The following is a 9,087-nucleotide window of genomic DNA, read 5'->3' on the forward strand; positions in this document are numbered from 1 at the left end:
AGGCAGAACAGTGAGAGCAGCAACACAGGATGCATCATGCGGCGGGCGTCCCCACCGGAGGAGTGGCGGGCGTCCCCGCCGGTCCACTGGACCACCAGGGTGAGTGCCCCTTACACCTTGCTTAGCTCTGCCAATTTGTCCATCCACACTCATGGAAGGCTGGATAAAGGGCCGAATCAGAAAATTATAATGGGCCACTTCTTTTGAATGTTTTAAATACTACCAAATAATCCATATTTTTAAAAATGATTTCCTAATTCTCAGTTATAATAAAACAGTACCATGTCCTTGATGCAAACTAAAGGTGGCCATACACGGGCAGATAAAGCTGCCGATATCGGTCGTTTGGAGCAATTTGACAGCTTATCTGCCCACGTATGGGGGCTTCTGACGGGTCTCCCCGATCGATATCTGGCCACGATATCAATTGGGAAGGTTTGATTTTTAACCGACCGACCCGTCGGAACCCCCTTGGCGTATCATAATTTGATCATTCGGTCATATGGCCTAACATTCGAATTACCCCCGATATAGCCATGCCGTTAGTGGCATATCGGGGAAAGATCCGCTCGTTTGGCGATATCGCCAAACGAGCGAATCTTTGAGTCTATGGCCAGCTTTAGATATAAGTAATCCTTATTGGAAGCAAAAGCAATCTATTGGGTTTATTTAAATGCTGTTCTAGTAGACTGAAGGTTTGAAGATCCAAATTACAGAAATATCCATTATCCAGAAAACTCCAGGTCCTGAACATTCTGGATAACAGGTCCCATACCCGACCCCTTGTCGGCCTCCACTGGCCCACGCCAACTTTACTGATCGTCATCCCACCTAAGAAAATGAATAGCTTGTCGTGAACCCTGGAGATTGCTAGGCATTTTTTTTATACTAGATTAATTTAGGGTGTTTAGACTGACTCTCTGCAAGTAAGCACCATAGAATTTGGAAAACATGGATTGGAGCAAACAGTGAATGAACTGTTGCTTGCTGCTAGTGAAAAACACAGGTATAAACCAGAATAAAGTTTATCTCTATGTTTCCGTGTGCTTAGCAGAACTTCATGTACAATCTGGTATTTCTTTTAGTTCTACCTTGTCAAAATGTTTCATTTACCAACAATGCTAATAATGGCCACAAGGGGGCAATATTGATTAATGGATTTGTTTAAAAGATGTAAAAAGTTAATACAGTTTATTTGTGAAAATGCACTTAGATATATAAGGCAGTTATAAACATTTATAGTGACAATGCATTGACCCATATATGCAAGACAGTTTATGTTTTTATTGAATTCATTTTTAAGGGCTGTTGATAGCATTCAACTATATCTATAAAATAGTAGAACTATTAAAGGTTAAAAGAATCTCTAAACGTTCCTGTTCGAAGCAGTTCAAAATTGTACTTAAAATCATATGAAATTATATATATTTTCATATTATTAAACGTCAAATAAAAATAGGTTTAACAATAATATGGGGCTGTCTTAACTTATCAACATAATTTGAAACAATATTAATTTTAATGAATTTTGGACTGAAATCTTAATAGGATTTGGGAAAACCTTGAAACAGATAATCAAATGAATTTATGCAGGTCCAAAAAAGTTGGGACTTGATAAAAAAAAGTATAAATTAGCAGAAAATTGGGCAATCAGCTCTGAGCTTGTAGAATTAATGATGCCATCTGGCATTTTACTGGCCCAGAAGACAGAAAAAGACACTTGATGCCAATGTTATTAATAGGCAAGAAAGATAACAGATAGGAAGGTTGATATTTTTTTCCAGAAAGGTGAAATCCCTAGGTTGAACAGATTTGGAATTCATGGCCAAGATTTGCTCTGTGTAGTATTAATTGTCAGACTGACTCAATGTGTGATACTGCTGTACCTGGTCACAATTGATCAGTCGTTTTCGACAAATACTGAGACACGGTGAATCTATTAATGGCAATCCAACAGAAACCCATTTATGATTCATAAGAAGGTTAATAAAGTCTAGTTGGCTTGGATAGTTTTGATGTTGATTTGAGCATGTTTGATTTTCCTTAACGTAATACAATCAGTTATATAGAGAACAAGCAGAAAATTAAATTCTATTACATATCAAACTCAATCTATTGAGGTCAGGGTTTGGTGTATGTAAAGTGCTGCGAAAGCAGTGAAACTGCGATGAAGATTCGCCGGGGAAAAATCCACAGTGACAAAAAAAAAATTGTGCATCACAATTATTCGGATACCCTTTGACTTTAATGCATTTTGACAAAATAGTCGCACGTCTAAAAATTGACTTTAATGCGTTTTGCAAATTTCACTGTTTCACGAATTTCTTTGTTTCGTGAATTTTTTCACCGTTACACAAAATTTTCCGCGAAGCGGGACAGATTTGCCCATCACTAGTGCTATGTACTAGCTGGTGCTGTATAATGTAAATAGATTAGGATTATCAGATTGGAACTTATTTTAAATAGTACGTGTTTTTGTTCTATTGCTTACTCATCTGTTTGCATAGCATTTATTGTACTGGCTGCCAGTATCATTGGTACTGTGCAAGTAGGGGGTTATTTATCAAGGTCCGAATTTATCTCAATATCGGCTGCTACAAACTCCGATCTAACCTGCTCGGGCTTTTAACGCTTATTTATTATTACATTTTCCTGAAAATTTGCTTTGCGGGAAAAGCACAGATTTTCACGATTTTTTCGTGATTTTTCCCTGAAATCTCAGAATTTTTTTGGAGTTTTCACCGAAAGCTCCGAAAACATTGTGAAATTGCCCGAAACCCCCGACACAAAACCAAAAATCAATGGGACGGTTCCCATTGACTTTTATGCAACCTCGACAGGTTTGAGATGCCGTGTTTTTATGTTCGGGCTTTTCAGCCCTTGGGGTTTAATAAATTCAGAAAAATTTGTGATTTTTTTAAAAGTCCGATTTTATTACATAAGGTGATTAGGGTCACACTGCTCTGCTCTTCCAGGCCAAACAGTTATGAGCAATGCATATAGGTAACGGAAACTTCATCTGGACAATGTTGAGTCACAATGTTGAGTCACGAATAATGCAAGAACACATTTCATCTGCAAATTGAAAGAGAAGGTGCAAATAAGGCCCTAATTCTAATTCTGGCAAAAAGATAATTTTAGTGATTTGCGAAACGGCGAATAATTCGCAAAACCGTGCCTGCATTTCTGCGTTTTCTCATTTTTGACACCGCCGTCCGTTTTTTGACGCCAGTGTCAATTTCTTTTTTTTACACCCGCAAATTTTAGCCAGCGAATTTTCGCAGCCATTTTGCACATTTATTTGCCGGCACACAAATTTGCCGCGAATTCGCGCCTGGCGAATAAATTCACCCATCACTAGATAATATCCTCTGGTGCTCTGTTTATTATTTTGTTGTGTCATACAATTAACATACCATATTTATAAATATGTCCCTTAATGGAGATCAAATGTAAAAGACACTGGCTGGGGCTGATTTGTTAGGCAACCCACAGTGATTCTTCTTGCTAACCTGCTAGCAGAGCCTGGAGCTCCGCTTCTTTAAAGAATGCACCGGCCCAGGGCACGTTCTGCAAAGTGAGCAGCCACCATCTTTTATTAAATTTGTTTGTTAAAGCATTTCCACCTTATGCCATTATTACTGGAAGTATGTTATAGTCACTTAATTATTAATCATGCTGAAGACGGCACTGGATTCAAATGTGAACAGATTGCTCATAGCAATGCATGTATTGTTTTTGAAAGTGGTTAGTAGTATAAAAAATAACATGAAATAAACAAGAGGGTTGGAAAGTTTATATAGGGGTTTACAGGGTGGTCAAAGAGTACAGGGCGCGACAGTTGAGATTATAAAAACAACTGAAGGTAAACAGGGGAATAAAGCAGAAGTAAAAATAACAATCACAGCCCTTTACTATTTAAATAAAAAAGACCTTACAACTCAGGATGGTTAAATCATTGACGGCATTGTGCTGGGTACATTCTTTGCATTACGTACTCATGGGAAACTACACTTTAAGACACACATAACCTTGGGGCTAGAGAGGAACATTTTACCTTGGTAAATATCTTGGTTTTATTTTCATCTTGCACACCATTTTGTAGCTTAAATGCCTTAATGAAAAAGCCTTTAAGGAATTCAATACACTGTTTGGGCTTTGTTTTATTTCTGGGCACCAGAAATGTCTTCAAAATATGCCAGAGGGAAGCAATCACACATTCATTTGTACCATTTAGATGACTAGCATGTTTCACATATGCCATTCTCATCATCCCCAAACTTTTATAGCTCTATGATGTCTGTTTTGGAATGTTGCCTTTCATTGTCCCTTATCTACAAGAAGAATGCTCTCATTTTATCATTGAGTTGCAAAATTAGACTCTGTTGTTCAACAACTTTTCCCATATCCCACTACTTTGCAATAAAGTGCCTTATCCACAATATATTTTATTAAAATTGTAGATAATTTACTTCATTTTTTTCCTTTTTCCTTTTGGTTTTTAAAAAGGCTATATTTGTTCCATTTACTGTATCCTTACTTTGGTAACACATCTCTTGCTTGGGTAGACATGGCTCCCTTTAACAGGAATTCCTAGAGCTGTTTATTTTGGTGGCATAATTCTTTATGATTCTGCAATATATCAATATTGTGTGGTACAGAGACCAAAGGAATATGTCAAAAGGTGAGTTTTCTCCATAGTGGAAGATGTAAGCTAGGAATGTGTTGCTAAACTGAGAACAGTTTCTCTGTCCAAAGGCTTTAGCTGTCAGGTCTTGAAAGCTGGAGTGTTTTGGATGGAAAAGGCTGGGCAGTTGCTTCATTCCATTTGTCCAGCTCACACATTGGAGCTCACTTTCCACTGGAAGGCTGTGGAAAGTATTTAATTGTACTGGAAATCTTAGGGAGACCTCTCCAAAGCCAGGAGCCTAAGCAATCCCCTTAAAGAAGGATCATGAGTACAGTTGTGACCCAGCGTACACTTGGGGGCACATTTACTAATGGTCTAATATCGAGAGTTAATTAACCCTCGATATTCGACCCTCGAAGTTAAATCCTTCGAATATCGAAGTCGAAAGATTTAGCGCTATTCGTTCAAACGATCGATGGAATTGATTCGAAGGATTTTAATCCATCGATTAAATGATTTTCCTTCGATCAGAAATTGGCTAGAAAACCTATGGGGACCTTCTCCATAGGCTAACATTGATGTTCGGTAGGTTTTAGGTGGCGAAGTAGGTGGTCAAAGTTTTTTTTAAGAGACAGTACTTCGACTATTGAATGGTCGAATAGTCGAATGATTTTTAGTTCAAATCGTTCGATACAAAGTCGAAGTCGTAGTCGAAGGTCGAAGTAGCCAATTCGATGGTCGAAGTAGCCAAAAAAATACTTTGAAATTCACCAGCATTACCGTTTTCAGGAAATTCGAAGATTTACTAACGGGCGCAGGAATCACTTCGCTAGCGAAAGAGATAGACGCTAGCAGTGATTCGCACTCTATCGCCAGGCGAATTTTCGCTCTCGCAAATGGTCATTACTCCGCAAATTCACTAAGATGTGGATTTTACTGAGCGTTACCTCTTTTGCCAGACTTGCTCTCGCCAGCTCAGACCAAGTGAAGTGCATTGGAGTGCATAGATCTTCCTCATTCTTCTGTTGCTTACATCATATTTTTTAGTGAAAAAAGTTTCTAAGTTCAAAAAACGCTGGCGTCTTTTCCTTTTTTCAGAGTGATAGCCTGCAAAAGTCTTTAACTTTTTTTGGGTAACCGGGTTCCCCCATATATTTTCTTTACAGTGGGCTCATGTGTAGGGCATTATAAAAACTCTATTGACTTTATTAAGGTTCCCTGGACTTGTGTAATGTAATGTATTTGCAGCAACATATACGTCCATTCAACTTTAAATTTCCCGTTGTATGCAAATTAGCCTGGGCAAAGACCTCTAACTATGTTGCACTAGGCAGAATTGAACGCTAGCGCATATTCCCTTTGAAAATTTGGCGAAATTTGCCAGCTTTACGCCCTTGGTGCAGCTTTGCATTTTAGTAAATTAGCGTTGTCTGAGCAAATTTTCGCCTGGCAAAGTGTTGCAATGGCTGCGAAGCCATCGTTGGTGAGTTTTCGCTGCTTAATAAATTTACCCCAGCCCAATTAATAAAACCCTAATCCACTTATGTATTACCAGAGAAAGGAGTATGTTCTGTGGCAGATCAAGAGAGCCACCATGTTATTGTTAGGTGTGCTAAGTGAACACATAAAAAGACAGAATGGAGTGTACTGACCTTTTACTTATTGTTTTGTCAGATGCAAATGTTGAGTAAGGGACCATTGTGTCCCACAATATAACATCACATTGATTTAATTAGATGAGACATTTGTTTGTAACAATAAGTGAAGGATTTTAACAGTGTACAATTGCAGAATATTGCTTGTAGCATCAATAATCTAGCTAAAGAGCAATGGCTGGGGGAGCCATAACAGGGAGTTACATTGGGAGACAAGAAAAACTTGCCATCTGTGGAATTATTAATTGCCAGAGTCTGTTTTTATATATTGTTTTGTAATAAATGAATAAGACCTTAGAGAAAAGAATAATGAATGCTATTATATATTGCAGGCCTCAAAGTAATATATTTTCAGCCCACTGTAATACCAAAAATAACTCTAATTGTGGTCTAAAGTAACTTTTATCTAGCTCTACTGTATTTTGCCCAGCAAGTGTCCTGGTTTTTTGCACAAAGTTACAGCCTTCAGTATGTCCTACCAGAAAAGGTTTGTGGTTATATTTGATTGGGGACATAAATGTTCTTGGGCTGTGCTTATTATGAACAAAACTGTCACAGACAACATTGGGCATGTTACTCCTCTGTCATCTGTAAATCCATGGAGCACCACAATACACTTTATAGTGGTTACTGCTTTGCTCATGTAGTACAGTATATACCATGTATTTATTCATTCAGTGAAGCTGAGTAGAGCTATCTGTAATAGGCATTGTATTTAAGAGCAGGACTCATTTACACTGGGCCATTAGGCACCCATAGCACCCAAACAGCATATAGCTTTGAAATGTCTACTGAAAGTTAGACACCAACATATCTGTTTTTCCTTGGTACTTCACTTGAGTCTGTGGTTCAAACACCATTAGGCTCATTTTAATTAACACATTGGGCTAATTTACAATTTATGTGGTTGCATGGTACAGCATTTTCCCTTTAGATGTCCAAATGCTAGATTCTCATTGTTTAGCAGGCAATGCACAATAGCAGTCCCATCTGTGTAGAATTAGAACTAATAAAATATCTCTATTCCACACAGTTCATTGCAATCTCTGTCTTTATTTGAGTATAAATGTTTTCATTTAGGCCTATTTCCTTTCATTCAGAGACTGACCTTCTGTATGGCATTTTATCAAAAAGTGCTTTCTAAATATATACATGCCACATCTGCTGCATAGCTGTGGTCTCTGTTTTCTCTGCTTTGTTTAGAGCCGAAGCTAAGCGAGCAACAGAGACGGCAAATAAAGGTAATATAAGGAGAAAGAATGTTCAGCTTTGGAAAGAAAAGCTGTGCATTACCCATTAGAAGCAGAAAACATTTATTTCTCTTGAAAAAACCATTTAACATTCACTGCTCAGTCTAGAAATGTACTTCTACATCTAGAAAACAATGACTGTTTTCAATCCTAAATAAAATGTTCTTACAGTAAATATGGGAACTGAAATGACTGGATTGACTGGATTGAAGGGGGTCATTTACGGTCCTCCCCTTAGTTCTCACTTATATAGCACTTCCACCCCCAGGGTTTTTGCTCTCTTTACTGAGCACTGGATAAAAATCTGGAGCTCAGTGAAGAAAGTAGCATCAGAAGCTCTGATTTAGACTGTAAGAACAGGGCCCCATTGTGGACTGTGCCTCCTGCTGCTCTGTACCTGCATCATTCAGAAGTGCAACGTACAGGCAGATATCAAACAGGAGAACAAGGCCTATATGCCACTCCCTGTCTGCCCTTATCACTACAAAACTGACTAAAACAGTCAGCCCTGCGCTAATGATGGGAGTCACAGGTCTCGGAGCAGCTATTTGCACAATGCCTCACACATTGTGCAAAGTGCATAAAGTTGAATTTTTGACAGTTTATATTATTACCAGAAAACAGAATATAAATCCAGGGCTAATTTCATTTATAATATCACAAAACACAAGGCAGAACAAATGCAAGTACAAAACCACGTCAAAGGTCCACAACACTGTATAATACAGATGTTAAAATTCATAACACCTCACTTACCTTCTCGTTCCATGCTTTTTGCTTTTCCTTCTGTTTCCTTTTGGATTTCCCTCCTGCCTTCATTCTCTATCCAAATGCATGCCATTTTTAATTTAACACTGCTCCCCTTTTCATCCACCGTTCTACTGTGTTCTCTTCTTTGATTCTCCCCTGTTATCTTGATTTCTCTTCTATTTAACCTTCTCCTTCTCATTTTCCTTCCCCATCTAGTTCTCTTTTCTGTTCTAACTTTCCTTGCACACATTTCTTTACTCCTACTTTTCCTGTCTTCCCCTTCTGATCCATTATCTGTTTTCCATTTTCTTACTCCATTGTTTAAAATCTGTTCTTGTCATACACTCTGCTTTATTTGACCATTGTTCAACTTCAGTTTCGGCTCAGCTGAATGAGCAGATAAGCATTATATCACTGCTGAGCCTGCTCCAAAGTAGAGTATATCTGCAGCATCATGATCCTTCGATGTGCACTTATTTTTACATCATTGGTCAGAGTGATTCTTGAAACTAAGCAGGGGAGAAGTTTAGGCAGCATAGTTAGTTAGGAAAGCTATGGAGAGCACATAATTGGGGAATGGGAGTAGGACAATATGAAAGGGTCAGAAGCTGGAAGCAAAGGGTGAGAAAATTGGATGATGAGCAAGATGAACTGGAGAAAGGATAGAATAGAGTATATATACAATGGGAAAGAGAAACAAGGAGGAGAGACAAGTGCAGCAGGAAAGAGAATGGATAATATACAGGTAAAAAGGTGAAAGGAATAGAGATTTAGGCATAGTAATTAAAACCAAGGGTGAATA

This window comes from Xenopus laevis, chromosome 2L (assembly GCF_017654675.1).
Source record: "Xenopus laevis strain J_2021 chromosome 2L, Xenopus_laevis_v10.1, whole genome shotgun sequence".
Lineage (NCBI taxonomy): Eukaryota > Metazoa > Chordata > Amphibia > Anura > Pipidae > Xenopus > Xenopus laevis.